We start from the raw sequence: 16,689 nt of genomic DNA, 5'->3' as shown, positions 1-16,689 counted from the left end.
TTTTAGATTGGATAATTTTATTGAACTATCTTCATGGTTATATATTTTTAAAAATTTTTTGTTTTCTCAAGTATGTTGAGTGTGTATAATGAAGCTTTCATTTCAGTTATTATACTTTTAAATTTTAGAATTTTTAGAATTGGTTCTTTATTGAGATTCCCCACTTTTTGAGGTATTACTATATTTTTCTTTATTTCTTTAATATATTTGTCATGACTATTGTGAAATTTTGTCTAGTATTCTAGGCTCACTCAGAGTTTCTTTTTCCATCAGTCTGGGTTACACTTGACCAGTTTCTTTGTAGGTCTTCAGTTTTTTGCTTATAATTGGACATTCTAGATACTTTGTGTTCTCAGGGTTATTGTTGCTGATTTTGTGTTCTAGTATTGTTTTTTAGTAACGTTTCCAATTTAATTTGTAGAATTAATCTCCCCTACAATGTGCAGTCACTGACTGGCTTCTCTGCTTTATTTTTTCTTATTTTTGGTTTCCTATGGATTCCTATGGGTTGCGTCTATGTTTACCTAAAACATCTTGAGCTAGTAGGTGTCCATTCTTTGTGGATTAATCTGTTTGTGTGTTGGGAAGTGCTTGCAAAGTTCAGTGCATTTTTTTGTGTCAGGTCCAGCTTTTACTTCCTGCTGGGCCTTTCTGTGCCTTTCCTGGGCATAGCCTTCCATTGAGCCCGTGATGTGTGGGGGAGCTTGGCCTTCCTTTGCTCTTCTCTGTGCATTTACACAGCCTCTCTGTTAGACAGGGATAAGTGGAGAGTTTGGGTCCTTTGGGTTTTCCTCTTCATAAGAAAGAAATATTGTCTCAGAGTGAACTAGGGATATGTGCTGGGCTTTTCTGTTCCCTCTCTGGCTTTCTCATTTCCAGGATCTCCCTGGAAGATTTTGCCTAAAGCAGATCCGGATCCTTTAGCTAGCAGCACTGTCAACCTTCCAAGAAGTTTGCTATTTTTACTGACAGTGCTAAAGAGTGCAATGCCCTCTGCTCCATGTCAGGGCAGCCCACCCCTAGCCGCAGAGTTGCTGCTGCTTCATGGACAGCGCCATACTGTGGTTCTGCTGCCTTCCAGTAAAGCTTTGGGGAGAGAATAGGAACAGTCAGAAAAGAACATCATCTGTTCCCATCGTTCTTAGCTGAAGTGCAGCAGTTTTCATGAATAAATATTTCTTAAAATTTTATTTGCCTTTCCCAGATATTTGAAGTGGTTGTTTTGACAGTTGTATGGTGGTTTTTTGGGGGGAGGATTTGCCAGCATCTTTGCTCTGCCATAGTTGTAAGTCCTTGTGTTTTAACTTTTGGTAGGCGATTTTGTTTTCTTGACTTAATGGGGTAAAATTGATCAAATTGGCTGTTTGTGTCCATTTTCAGTCATATATTTAGAAAAAATAAAGTACTTTTTTTCTGCAGGAAGATGTAATTGTTGATTTAATTTTGTTGTCTTGCCGTTTGGGAGACTGAGCTGTTTGGTTCCTGTGTGTGTGCACGAGCGCGCACACCCATGACTCTGAAGAGTCAGAACTTACACGTGGATTTTCAGCTGTGGGGGTTGGCTCTCCTAACTCCGGTGGTGTTCAGGGATCAACTGTACCCAAGGTTCATGCACTCCTTTGGATTATTATGTCTTTTTAGTTGCTTAGCCTAGAACAGTCTTTTCTCCCGCTCTCATTTTTCGGTACAGAGTTATTTTATTTTTAGTAGATTAGGCCACTTCCCTTGTAGACAACCCCACACTCTGGATTTGTCTAAATTTTAATGTTTTCGTGTATTTTCCATATTTCTTGTAAATTGGAAATTATGTTTAAAGGCTTAAGGTTAGATATATCCAGTGTAACTACTTTATGGACACTGTAGTCATGAAATTAATTTTAAAGGTGTTTCCATTTAAGAGCACTTATTAATTGAGGTAATTTTCCATGGCATATAGAATAGTAACAGGGTAGGAGAGAAAACAGCCTGATTTCAGGAGCTTGAAAATGGGCATCATGCATTTCTCAAGTATTACTCATTTCATATAGGAGAGAAAGAACTAGCTGAAGTTTGTTACCTTGGGTACATGCTGTTGCTCATCTGAGTTTAATGCTAAGAGTAGTGGTGTTGAGTTTGAGACACAAGCTGCAGTTATTAGCTGTTACACTGAAGGAAAATAGCATTTTGGAAGTGGAGGAATTTGGAAGCAAGAAATTACTCATCATTACTGACATAGTATCAATAGAAGAAACTGTGCTGAAAACAATACCTAATGGACTGTCAACAACCAAACAAAGCCTTTTTGAAAATCATTTAACATATTAGTAATCTTTCCTGCCTTTGTAAACAGCTCTCACTATACTGAAATGTGGCATATTTATTTACTTTTGGCCTTTTTTTGTTGTTGTTTAGGTAAAATTTGCGTACAGTGAAACTGACAAGTGTATTTACTTATATAACCACTGTTCCAATCAAGGTTGAGAATATATTTGTCATTCCAAAAAGTGCCCTGTGCCCACTTATAGTATGTCTACTGCCCTTCTGTCCCCCTAGGCATTTGGTGGTTTGCCTTGATTTAAACTGTATACTGTCACAGAGTTGGTACTGATCTTGTTGTCATTGCCTAAGCTCTAGTGGGAATATACTGGTATCTTAAGCAGGAATTTTGCATAAATTATCTTAGGGAAATAATTGGGAGTTTTGTTCAGTAGTATTTTTAATGTGATTTTAAAATATTAAATAATGAAATAGCAACAAATATTTATAGTGCTTACTGAATGCCAGGCACTCTGCCAAATGCTGTATTATCAATCTTCACAGCAGTGAGATCCAAGGAAGTAAGTTGTATGATGTTTATTTTAAAGATGTAGAAACTGAAGCACAGGAGAAGTAGTTTGTCCAAGCTTATAAAGCTAGTAAATGGCACAGCCAGTATTTGAGTCTTGCATTCAGACTTGAGAGTCTGTATTCTTAGCTTCTATATTGTATTCTTTATTAGGATATGTGGGCTAAGTAGACTTTTCTGAGCTGACCAGGGAACCTTATCATGGTGTATAATGAATTTACTATAGAAACACAAGAATTCCAGTTAAACAACTTAAAATTTCAACTGTTGAAGCAGAACCTCTTTAAAAGTTGGTGACCCCAGTGTAAAAAAAAAGTAGGCAATGGATTTGAATAATTATTTCTCTAAAGATAATATACAGATGGCCAATAAATACATAAAAGGCTTCTCAACATGCTTTAGTCATTAGGGAAATAGAAATCAAAACCACAGGATATCGGGGCACCTGGGTGGCTCAGTGGGTTAAAGCCTCTGCCTTCAGCTCAGGTCATGATCCCAGGGTCCTGGGATCAAGCCCCACATTGGGTTATCTGCTCCGCAGGGAGCCTTCTTCCCCCTCTCTCTGCCTGCCTCTCTGCCTACTTGTGATTTCTGTCAAATAAATAAATAAAATCTTTAAAAAACCACAGCGTACCACTTCACAGTCATTAGAATGGCTACAGTCAAAAAGACAGTAGGTAACAGGTGTTGATAAGGATGCAGAGATATTAGAGCCTTCATGAACTGCTGATGAGAATACAAAATCCTGGAGGAAAAGTTTGATAGTTCCTCAAAAAGTTAAGCATAGAGTTATCATATGGCCAGACATTTCCATTTCTTTTTTTTTTTCTTTTTAAATATTTTATTTATTTGAGAGAGAGATAACATGATTGGCCTGGGGGGGGGGGCGGGGAGGAGAGGAGAAACAGGCTCCGTTCCAGGACCCTGGAATCATGACCTGAGCCAAAGACAGACACTTAACTGAGCCACCCAGGTGCCACTCCATTTCTAAGTATATACCCCAAAACAATTGATAACAGGTGTTCAAAGAGAAACTTGTTCCAACAGAAATGAACATCGCAATCCTTACCACAAGAGCTAAAAAGTGGAAACAACCCAGATGTCCCATCAGCAGATGAATGGGTAAACACGACATGCTCTGTGTGTACAAGGGAATATTACTCTGTCATAGAAGGGAGGCAGTACTGGTACCTGGTATAAAATGGATGAACCCTAGCACATTATGCAAAGTGAAAGAAGCCAGACGCTGTGAAGACATGCAGGGAGAAGATGGCCACATGACCGGAGTAATGCATTTACAAGCCAAGGTGTGGTAGGGTGTACCAAGGATTGTAGGCCAAAAAAAAAAAAAAAAAAAAAAAAATAAGGAAGGAGTTTCTGCTAGATCTGTCATGGCCCAGCTGACTCCTGGATTTAAATTTCTGTTTTAAGGCACCCAAATTTTGGTATTTGTAATAGCTGCACTAGGAAGCTAATAGAACATCCTAAATTGTTATGTAATCTCTAATGAGCTATTTCTGAAAACAGGATGTCATATAAAATTTAAAAGATCGGTCTTGAGTCTTTTACAGGAAATTACCAAGTACAGCTGTTACCGTAAACCCAACTAAAAATACTAGGAAGCATGTAGACATTATAGATACACTGTTCTATTAAGAATGTACATGTGGCATACTTCCCTTAATTTAATAACAATAGTGACAGTTGTATTAAGTTTTTCAATTTACACAGTTCATTGAATTAGACTTTGTATGGTCAGAGGATCCCCCCTACACCCCAACATTTCTCATTTCAGAATTTCTTTTTAATCAGAAAAAAAGTCATATTTCTAAATTCAAATGTTTTTATCAAGAAGAGGGCAAATAAGTTGTGGTATACTCAGTATAGGAAGTGAATGAATTACAGAAGAGTGAGGATACCACAAAATTGAAGAAAGTGATTATATGTTAGTGAGTTACAGTTGCATATAATCAGGCAAGGGCACTTGGACTTCAAGTTATTGATAGTGAATCATTTCTGTAGCTGGATGGTGGGTTTGCCAGTATTCATCTTATTCTGTATACTTTTTTTTATACTTTATTTAGACATAAAAATCAGCTTAAAATCAGCAGTCTGTGGAAACAACTGTTTGAAGTGGTGGATTACTAAGAATTTATAAATGTGGTTATCCTTATGGATATTTAAGGAATATAAAACTTAGGATATTAGTCACTGTAACAGAATTAGTAAGGATCTGTTTTAATAGCATGAAATTTTATACAAAAAGATTCATACATAACCTTGGGACCCTATTTTCTCTATTGTCATGGGTTATAAGAAAATACCTAATAGACGACTTTGGGTCTACGTGTATTTAGAAACAGAAGCGTGCCATAAGGACCAAACTGCTGCCTAGATTGTCTTTTTGGTAAAGCCAATAATTTGGGGGCCTTTAAACATGTTGGTTTCTGCTACTTACAGTCAAAGTAGTACTTACATTTGTGCACAATGTAAGTCACCAGAGGAGAGGTGAGACTGAAGACCACTTGTTTCTGTTTCATATAAAAACTTAGTTTTAGGGGCACCTGGGTGGCTCAGTGGGTTAAGCCTCTGCCTTCAGCTCAGGTCATGATCTCGGTCCTGGGATTGAGCCCCACATCAGGCTCTCTGCTCAGCCGGGAGCCTGCTTCCCCTTTCTCTCTGCCTGCCTCTCTGACTACTTGTGATCTCTCTCTCTCTCTGTCAAATAAATAAATAAATAGAATAATCTTAAAAGAATTTAGTTTTATAAGCCCACATTATTCTTTCATTTTGATATAGGTGCAAGCAGAGTAAAAATCTCCGACTTGCTATGCTTTCTGACTCCCAAATTAGATACGTTACTTACTTTTAGAAATGAAAAGTTTATAAAATATGTAAGTATTGAAGTGTTAAGAAATGAAAAATTAGTAAATGCTCAAATGTGGTTTTAAGTTAGTGATTAAATATCACTATTCAACTCTTCTACGTTATTAATTCAGTAGGCAAATTGTCATTACTGATAATTACGAAACCTATTTTAAAATCTGCATTTCTGATTGAGTTGGTTAATGTCTTTGTCACCAGCATTAAAAAATCTTTCACATAAACTGGTAAAAGATATTAAAAATCATGAAAAATAAGTATAGGGGCACCTGGTGGCTCAGTGGGTTAAAGCCTCTGCCTTTACCTCCAGTCATGATCTCAGGATCCTAGGATCAAGTCCCACATCAGGCTCTTTGCTCGGCGGGGAGCCTGCCTCCCCCTCTTTCTCTTCCTGCTGCTCCACCTACTTGTGATCTCTGTCTGTCAAATAAATAAATAAAATCTTAAAAAAAAAGGTATAAAGAAATAGTTTGTTCTAATTTGGATCTTCATTTGTATGTATTTTAGATTCTAAGCAAATTACAACCAGTTTTTGTATTTGCCTTCTTTTTGTCCCTCCTCCCTTCTTTGTAGTTCAGGCTTTTTGAGGCTTTTACGACAGATTGTATGTGCTTTTCTTCTTTTCAATTTTTAAAAGGACCATCCAAGATAACTTGTCTAACTTTTTAAACAACTTTTTGAGGTATAATTGACGTGAAATTGCACATTTACAGTGTAAATTTGATTAGATGTGACTTGTATACACTCATCAACCATCACCATAATCCTGACAGTAAACACCCATCATCCCCAGATATTTGCTCTGACCTCTTTGTAGTTGCTTCCCATTGTCCTCCATCTCCAGGCAGTCACTCGTCTCCTTGCTTTCTCTTGCTGCAGACTGGATTGCCTGTTCTGAAGTTTTATGTAAGTAGAATCATCGAGTATGTGCTTGTTTTTCTTCTTGCATATCTTTCATGTGGCACTAATTATAAGGAAGATTTTAACATCAGTACGGTATTATTAACTAAAGTATGGATCTCATTGACAGGTTCCTTAATTTTTCTCCTGATGTTCTCTATGTGTTCTAGACTTCTGTTCTCTATGCCACATTGCATGTGGTGATTTTTTCTCAGTCTCTTCCATTCTGTAATATTCTTAAGTTTTTCCTTGTCCTTTATGACCTCTTGATCTCTTTGAAGAGTAGTGATTAGTTATTTAGTAGAATATCAGGTTGGGTTTATTTTCTCATGAATGGGATAAGCTTAAGTATTTTTGGAAAAACTACCAGAAAAATATGTCCTCCTTAGTGTATCATGTCACAGAGTTCATGGTGTTCTTATATGTGGTTATTGCTGATATGTGACCTTGATCACCTCGTGTCTGTGAGATTTCTTCACTGTAAAGTTACTGTCTTTTGTAGTTAAAAAGTAATTTCTGGGAGATACTGTGCATATCCTGTTTTTTCCCAAAACTTGTGCTTTCTGATTTTATCTTCCATCACTGGATCTTGTCTGCAGCTGTTACTATGTGGTGTTCACCTAAGGATAAATCTCTATGTCTTTTAATTTTAACTTACATATTTAATAATTGGAATTCTGATGTAAGGAGAAGCTCGCCCTTTACTCTGATTTATTCAGTTATTTATATCAGTATGGCTTCGAAGGTACTGATGTGAAAATGTTGGAGTTTGGGGGTGCCTGGGTGGCACAGTCCGTTAAACGTCTCCCTTCGGCTCAGGTCATGATCCCGCAGTCCTGGGATTCAGCAGGGAGTCTGCTTCCTCTTTCTCTTCTCCTCCCCATCACATACACATATCCGTGCTCACGCACTCACACACACACTCTGTCTCTCTTAGATAAATAAATCTTTTAAAAAGTTGGAGTTTGAAGTGAACAGTCAAAGAATTCTTGAGGCATCTTTGGTGCAAAAAGGGTGGTTTTATTAATGTATGGGGACAGGACCTGTGGGCAGAAAGGGCTGCACGGGGGTCGTGAGGAGTGGTTGATTATATACTTTCAAGTTGGGAGGGGGTTAGGAAGAGCGAAGTTTCTAAGGAGTTTGCAAGCCAGGTTTCTAGGACCTTGAGGGGCTAGATGTTCAAAAGAGATCGTTTACTACTGTCCAGTAAAACCTTAGTCATGAGACCCTTCCGATGTGTATCAGTGGGCCATCTGCTTGGAGGGTGATTACTAACCTATATTTTGGGGAGTAGAGATAAAGGAAGTTTCCAAAGGAACTTTTATATGTTAAAGGAGACATACAGGACCCTGGAGGTTGGGCTAATTTTAAGCTAAATTATTAACATTGAGGTAGTTTCCTAGAGGAAGTTCACTCTGCCTGTCTCGAGGACTTTTTGTCTTTTGCCTTTCTTCTCCACATCAATACTTGCGTGTTAAAATTCAATATGGTAATTATTTTGTTTAAATTTTTTGCCTCCTTTATAAAACTGGTTATTTACTTACTAAGTTCTAAAAATTGTCTTTATATGGGGTGCCTGGGTGGCTCAGTTGGTTAAGAGGCTGGCTCTCGATTTCAGCTCAGGTCATGATGTTTGAGTCCTGGGACTGAGTACGGAGTCGGGCTCCTTGCTCAGTGGGGTGTCTGCTTGAGGATTCTCTCTCTCCCTCTGCCCTTTTCCCAGTTACGCACGTATACATGCATGTGTGCTTGTGTAAATAAAATCTTTGAAAAACCTTGTGTACTGGGTACTAGTCATTGATGCAGAAATGTAATTTGCAGATATTTTTTTCTAGTCTGTAGTGTGTTTTCTTTTTTAGCAATGTCTTTTGAAGAGAGACATTTAATTTTTGTAAGGACTTGTTAATTTTAATTTTTTTCTTTCATGAATCATACTTTTTATGTCTTATCTAAGAAATTTTTGCCTTAGCCCAAGGCCAGAGATGATTTTCTATAATAACTTGTGAACTAATATATTTATATGGTGCAAAGTATGGACTACAGCTCTTTCTATTCATAGGCTATCTTATTGTCACAGTGCCATTTGTTGAAATGATCCTCCCTACATTGAACTGACTTTGTACCTTCCATTTGACTTCTCTGTTTCTAGATTGTTGCAGTGATTCTCTTTCATTGATCCGTTTTGATGCTAATAGTATACTGACTTGGTTATTATGACTTTATAATAGTTCTTAAGTTCAGGTAGCATAAATTCTCCGTGTTCTTTTTAGAAATTGGTTTGCTGTTCAAATTTAGAACAAATTTAGTTCCCTTTGAAACTAAGGTTTCACTTCTGGATTGTTAAAATGAATTCTGTATAGTCTTCCTAAGTACATTTCTTCTCTTTATCCATTGTAAGTACTGTCCAAAGTACTTTTGTTTTTGGTTTTGAAACAGAGTATAAAAACTTTATTGATAAGGATTCAGATTCCACACTACAATTTTTTAAGGAACTATGCTTTGTCAAGTTCTGGTGTAGTATCAAAGAATATTTACAGTTATTTAAGAAGTCTCAACTATAAATTTGTGTAAAATTGGATTTTTTTTAATACTTCAGTTAAAATAACATGTCACAATAGACTCTGGAAGTAGATAAGAGAATCTAGCCATAGTCTATTATATTAGGCTTTAAAAGCGTGGTAAAATAGTTCCACTGCCTATCTTTTTGATGTAGAAATAAAGTTATTAAAAACTATTATTTATGTTAACATACAAATTTTATTGCAATGCAAGTGCATAACAAGATATTCTCTTTAAGATTTTTGAGGGTATAATATATCATTAGCTATGGGTATGTGTTGTACAGCAGATCTCTAGAACTTAACCTTGCTTAACTGAAACTTTGTCATTGATTGGCAGCTCCCCATTCTCCTCTCTCCCCAACTCCTGGCGACCACCATTTCACTTTGACACTATGAATTTAACTATTTAGATAAGTGGAATCAGACATTCTTTCATAGTTTCAGGTGGTAATTTTAAGTCTTTAACCCATTTTGAATTGATTTTTGTGTATGGTATTAGATAAAAGTCCAGTTTTATTCTTTTGCATGTGGTTGTCCAATCTTTCCAGCACCATTTGTTAATGAGACTATACTTTTTCCATTGTATATACTTAGAACACTGTTAAAGATCAGTCAACCTGCTCTTGTGGATTTATTTCTGGGCTCTCTGTTACATCGGCTTGAGCCTGTCTTTATGCCATAACTATACTGTTTGAATTACTGTGGTTTTGTAGTATATTTAGAAATCAAGAAGTGGTGATGCCTCTACCTTTGTTCTTGGTCATGATTGACTTGACTGTTTGGAGTCTTTTGTACTTCCGTATGAATTTAAGAATTTTTTTTCTACTTCTGTGAAAAGTACCATTGTGATTTTGATGGACATAGCTTTGGATTTGTAGATTGCTTTGGGTAGTATGGAGATTTTAACAATAGTAAGTCTTCCAATTCATTAACATGGGATGTCTTCCCATTTTAAAAATTTCTTTTATCAGTATTTTGTAGTTTTTAGTGTACAAGCTTTTCACCACTGTAGTTCTTTAGTCCTAAGATTTTATTATTTTTGGTGCTATTAAGATTGTTTCCTAATTTCCTTTTCAGATAGCTAATTTTTTAAAAGATTTAATTTATTTATTTGATAGAGTGAGACACAGCGAGAGAGGAAATACAAGCAGTGGGAGAGGGAGAAGCAGGCTTCCTGCCAAGCAGGAAGCCCGATGCAAGGCTTGATCCCAGGACCCCGGGATCATGACCTGAGCGGAAGGCAGACGCTTAATGACTGAGGCACCCAGGCGCCTCCAGATTGCTCATTGTTAAGTGATTAGAAATACAGTTGATTTTTGTATGTCAATTTTGTATTCTAACACTTGACCTAATTCCTTTATTTGTTATTAGTTTCTTTTAAATGGAATCTTTAGTGTTTTCATTATATAATATCATATTGTTGGCAAACAGACAGTTTTATTTCTTCCTTTCTGACTTGGATGCTTTTTATTTCTTTCTCTTCACTAATTGGTCTGGCTAGGACATCCAGTACTATGTTGAATGGAGGTGGCGTTAGGCATCCTGGACTTGTTCCTGGTCTTAGAGGAGAATCTTTCAATTTTCCCTGTTGGGTATGATTTAAGCTATAGGTCTTAAATGGCCTTCTTTACACTGAAGTACTTTACTTTCATTTATAGTTTAAAAGCTTTTCTTCTGAAAGGGTGTTGAATTTCATCACATACTTTTTCATCTATTGAGATGATTATGTGAATTTTATGCTTTATTCTGGTAACATGGTGTATCATATTAATTGACTTATATATTGACCCACACTTGCATCTCAAGAATATAAGTCAAATTTGGTTGTGGTGTATTTTTTTTTTCATGTGCTGTTGAATTCACTTTTCTACTCATTCTTTGAGGATTTTTGCATCTGTAGTCAGAAATAGTAACCTATGATTTTCTTTACCAGTAGTGCCTTTATCTGGCTTCGTATCTGTGTATTGCAATCCTCATAAAATGAATTTGAAAGTGTTCCTCCTGCTTCAGTATTTTGATAGAGTTTGAGAAGGACTGGCATTAATTCTTCATTAAATGTTTGGTAGAATTTATCAGTGAAGCCATCTGGTCCTGCGCTTTTCTTTGTTGGGAGGTTTTTGATTAACAGATTTAATCTGCATACTGGTTATGGGTCTTTTCAGATTTTCTGTTTCTTCATGATTCAGTCTTGAGAGGTTCTATATTCTAGGAATTTTCTTATTTCTTCAGTGTTGTCCAGTTTGCTGACATAGAGTTGTTTATAGTTATCTTTGTGATCCTTTGTATTTTTCTGGTATCAGTTGTCATGTCTTATTTTATATTTCTTTGAGTGTGTGTGTGTGGTTTTTTTTTTATTAAGTCTAGCTGGAGTTTTGTCAGTATTATCTTTTCAAAAAACTTTTTTTTCCCTATTATTTTACTATCCTTTATTTCATTTATTTCTGCTCTTTATAATTGTCTTCCTTTCTATTGATTTTGGACTTAGTTTCTTCTTTTCGTTTCTTGAGGTATATAAAATTAGTTTGATTCTAGATCTTCTGTTTTAATGTAGAGATTTATTGCTTTTAAACTCCCTTCTTTGTACTGCTTTTGCTATATCCCATGGTTTGGTATGTTGTATTTTTAGGTTTTATCTGTTTCCAGGTATTTTCTAATTTCCTTTCTGATTTCTTCTTTGACTCTCATTATTGTTCAAGGACGTGTTTAATTTCCACATATTTGTGAGTTTTCTTTCTTACTCTTTCTCTTTCTTTCCTTCCCTCCCTCCCATCCTTCCTTTTTCTTCTTCTTTCCTTCTTCTCTCCCTTTCTTCCTCCCTCCCTTGACTCCCTCCCTCCCTCTTTCTTTCCCTCTCCACCCCCCCTGCTTTTTTCCTGTTGATTTTTAATTCCATTCCATTGTGATCAAAAAAGATAGTTGATTTGATTTCAGTCTTAAATTTAAGACTTGTGATCTAACACGAGATCTGTCCTGGTGAATGTTACATATACACTGAAGAAGAATTGTGTGTTCTGCTGTTTGCAGAAAGTTCTGCATAGACATTTTAGCTTCATTTGATCTGTAGTGTTGTTCTGGTCTTCAGTATCTTCGTAGATTTTTGTGTCCATGTTCTGTCCATTACTGGAAGTGGGACATTGAAATGCCCTACTGTTGTACTGCTGTTTACTACTTTATTCAGTTCTGCACATATTTGCTTTGTTTATTTAGATGCTCTGATGTTACACATAATATACTAGTGTGTCTATTATTTATAATTGTTAGGTCTTCCTGGTGAATTTACCTTTTTATCATATAAGATCTTTTATCTTTTTTGACACTTTTTGACTTAAAGTCCGTTTTGGCTGATATAACCTTCTGTCTTCTCCTTTGGTTACTGTTTGCATGGAGTAACTTTTTCATCTTGTCGCTTTCAGCCTATGTATGTTCTTAAACCTAATGTGGTTTCTGGTAAGCAAGTCTAGTGGTAATGAACTCTCTCAGCTTTTGTTTGTTTAGGAAAGACTATCTTGCCTTCATTTTTGAAGGACACTATTACTGGATATACTCTTCTTAGTTGGCAGCTTTTTTTCTTTCAGCTCTTTATCCCACACCCTTCTGGCTTGTAAGGTTTCTGCTGAGAAACCCACTTCTTGTATTATGAGGTTCCTTTTTACATGACAAGTTGCCTTTTCCTTGTGCTTTCAAAATACTCACTGCTTTTACTTTTGACAGTTTGATTATAATTTTTCTCAGTGTGTATTTCTTTGAATTTCTCTTTTTCAGGTTTTTCTGGGCTTCTTAGATCTGTATGTCCTTTTCCTCCCCCAGATTTGGGAATTTTTCAGACATTATTTTTTTGAATAAGGGTTCAGGTCATTACTCTTTATCTTTTCCTGCTGCGCATACATTGGTCTGCTTTTTTGGTGTCTGTCCCATAGGTTCCTTAAGCTTTCTGTATTCTTTTTCATTTTTTTCTTACTGGTCTTGTGATTGAATGATTTCCAGTGACATTTCTTAGAGTTCCCTGATCCTTTCTTCTGCTTGATCTAGTCTGCTGTTGAACTTCTCTATTAAATTTCTTACTAAAGTTATATTCTTCAGCTTTATGATTTCTGTTTGTTATTATTGTATACTTCCTTTCTTTTGTTGAAATTCTCACTTTGTTCATCCATTGTTCTTTCAACTGCAGCATTTTTATGATGGTTATTTTGAATTATCTTTCTGGTAAATCTTATAGCTGTGTTTCATTTGGGTCTGTTTTTGGAGATTAATCTTCTTTCCTTGGTTTGGAACACATTGTCCTATTTCTTCAACTTCCTTGACTGACTTTTGGTGTCTGTGCATTAGACAGAACAGTTACAGCCCCACTCTTCATGGACTGGTCTAATATTTTAGAAGACACCTCCCTGCCCCGCTGTCAGTCTGGCCAGAGATTCTGGTGACCACTCAACCCTTCATGCTAGTCCAACACTCCTCCTCCTCCTCCTCTTCTTCTTCTTTTTTTTCCTGTGTCTCCCAAGTGTCTAAGGTATGCTGAATCCCCTCAATGCACTGTAACAAGTGAACTAAAGCCATTCCTGAGGTGTCCTTCAGAAAAGGTGGATTGTTCTATGCTCCATCCAGTCTCTCCCTGTGGAGAAGGTGGCAGCTGTTCTCCCCACCCCCATCCACTAGCTCTGTGCTGAGTCAGGGGAGGGGCTATGGGAATTGCTACCCAAATTCTATTTCTGCTGTCACAATCTCCCTGGTGGCTAGATTAGCCAGGTCTTATCAATGTCTCATGAAAGGCAGGAGACCCTCTTGCCTCCCTTTGGGCAGCCCCCAGAAAATTGGGGCATTGGATTTGCGGGTTTTTCTCCTTCCCAAGTAGAAGCTGGAGGTGGAGGGTTTTATCCTGTGTTGGGGGTGGGGCTTCTGGCAGAAGGGTGTCCCATATCTCCCTAGCAGCTTTGGTGAGTCTGATTTTGTGTTCATCCAGCCTTCAGGTACCTGTCAGATATTAGATTCTGGATTTCTCACCAAAGGGAGTTTTTCTGTGAATTGTTCCTGAATTGATGTATTTGTTGGCGGGGAGAAGAGACCAGAGCTTCCTACTCTCCCATCTTGCTGATGTCACTCCTGCCAAGATACTGATTTTTAATTTTTAGTTGATATTTGAAGTACAAACAACTGATTTCTAGCAATTTTAATGTATTGGGGTTATTGCTAGCTTCTTAGAAACTTTTGAATTTTGCTTTTAGAGATTAAAGAAAGGTTTTAAGGGAATGATCTATGTAACACTTTACAAATGCTAATGTAAAAGAGGGTAGCGTAAAAACTGTATTCTAGTTGGTAAATGTGTCTGCTATAGGAATATACTTAGCAGTTCCAAACTAGTCTGTACAAATAGTAGAGTTGAACAAAGAGCTAAATTAATTGTATGAAATGATAACAAAGAAAAGTTACAATTAAGGGACAAAGACTAGAACAAGCCACATTGTGCTTGATTATCCTCCATTGTTTCTGTGTGTAAATATGTACATATGTATACGTGGAAAGAAATGTAGAGATAATATGTCATATATGGTTTAGTATAAGTTTGTATGTTTTCCTACTGTATTTGCTGAGAGGACCTAGAAGCAGTGACACCCCACTAGCAATATTCATCTTGTTTCCAGATCTTGTTTTTCATTATTTTTAAAAATACTTTATTTATTTGACAGGGAGTGCATAAGCGGGGGTGGGGGGTAGCGGCAGATAGTGGGAGAACAGGTTTCTGGTTGAGCAGGGACCCCAGTGCGAGACTCGATCCTAGGACTTGGGGGTCATGACTTGAGACAAAGGGAGCCGCTTAACCAACTGAGCCACCCAGCTGCCCGCAGATCTTTTTTAAATACGATTCTCTAATAAAAATGAAACAGAGGTCTCTGGAAAAATGGCTGCTTCTGGGACAGTGGCAGGGAAAGTGCAAGGTGACCCTCTGGAACTTCTCATACTACCAGAAAGTGGATGTCCAGTTGTTTCAGCACCATTTGATGAAAACACTACGTGTTCTCCATTGTATTACCTTTGCTCTTTTGTTGGAGATCACTTGACTGGTTTTTTTTGTGGGTCTATTTCTGGGCTCTCTGTTCTGTTGATCTGTTTTCTGTTCTTTGGCCAATACCACATTGTCTTCATGACTGTGTCTTTATAGTAAGTCTTGAAGTAGCATCAAGTTCTTCAACTTAGTTCTTCTCCTTCAATATTGAGTTGGCCATTCTGGGTCTTTTGCCTCCATATAAACTTTATAGAGTCATCCTGTTGCTGTCTCTTAAATAATTTGCTGTGATTTTGATTTGGATTGTGTTGAGTCTGTAGTGCTAGTTCTAAGAACTAGCATTATGACAATATTGGATCTTCCCGTCCATGAACTTGGAATATCCCTCCCTTTATGTAGTTCATTTTAAATTGTTCATCAGAGTTTTGTAGTTTTCCTTATATAGATCTTTTACATATTTAATTAGATTTATGCCTAAATACATTTTGGATTGCTAATACAAATGCTGTTGTGTTTTTAATTTCAACTTCTGCTTGTTCATTGCTGTTAAATAAGCAGTTGATTTTTTTTTTTTCTTTAAAGATTTTATTTATTTATTTGACAGAGAGATCACAATTAGGCAGAGAGGCAGGCAAGAGAGAGGGGTGGGGGAAGCAGGCCCGCAGCTGAGCAGAGAGCCTGATGCAGGGCTTGATCCCAGGACCCTGAGATCCTGACCTGAGCTGAAGGCAGAGGCTCAACCCACTGAGACACCCAGATGCCCCAACAATTGATTTTTGTAGGACCATCACATCCTGTAACCTTACTAATAATTGTTATCACCATGTTATTTTGTTGGTGGTTCCTTTGGATTACTATGTAGGCAGTTGTGTTATATATAAACAAACAAAGTTGTACTTCTTCCCAATCTGTTACCTTTTATTTTATTTTCTTAGTACATTAGCAAGGACTTCCAGTGTGATTTTGAAAAGGAGTGGTGAGAGGGAGTGTCTTTACCTAGTTCTTGAGTTTAGCAGAAAAGCTTCTAGTTTCTTAACAGTGAGTATGTTGTTAGTTACAGGTTCGTTGTAGGTATTCTTTGTCAGATTGAAGAAGTTCCCCTTAGTCTTAGCTTATCACGAGTTTTGATCATGAATGGGTACTGAATTTTGTTAAGTTCTTTTTCTTTGTGTATTGGTGTGATCATGTGGTTTTTCTTCTTCAGCCTGTTGATGTGTAATGGATTACATTAATTTCCGCATTTTGATCCAGCCTTACATACCTGGAGTAATTCCACTTGGTTGTAGTATTTCATTCTTTTTAACATTGTTGCATTAGATTTGCTAATATTTTGTTGAGAATTTTTACAGCTATATTTATGAGAGATATTGGTCTGCTGTTTTATATTCTTGTAATTTTTTGTCTGGTTTTAGTTTTTGACTGATGCTGACCTCAGAAAGTGTTAGGAAGTAGTCTCTCTGCTTCTGTTTTCTGGAATAGATTGTGGAGAATTTGTATAATTTCTTCCTAAATGTTCGGTAGAA

The 16,689-nt window shown here is 36.8% G+C and overlaps 1 protein-coding gene across 7 annotated transcripts in view; it reads left to right on the top strand.

The window, feature by feature from the left end:
* Positions 1–16,689, top strand: part of RIC1 (RIC1 homolog, RAB6A GEF complex partner 1) — a 142,625-nt gene that overhangs the window by 17,267 nt on the left and 108,669 nt on the right. The gene's annotated exons all lie outside the window — the stretch shown is intronic.

Source organism: Mustela nivalis (assembly GCF_964662115.1).
Source record: "Mustela nivalis genome assembly, chromosome: 13".
NCBI lineage: Eukaryota > Metazoa > Chordata > Mammalia > Carnivora > Mustelidae > Mustela > Mustela nivalis.
The sequence above is the reverse complement of the archived record's forward strand: the minus strand, read 5'-3'. Positions and strand labels throughout refer to the sequence as shown.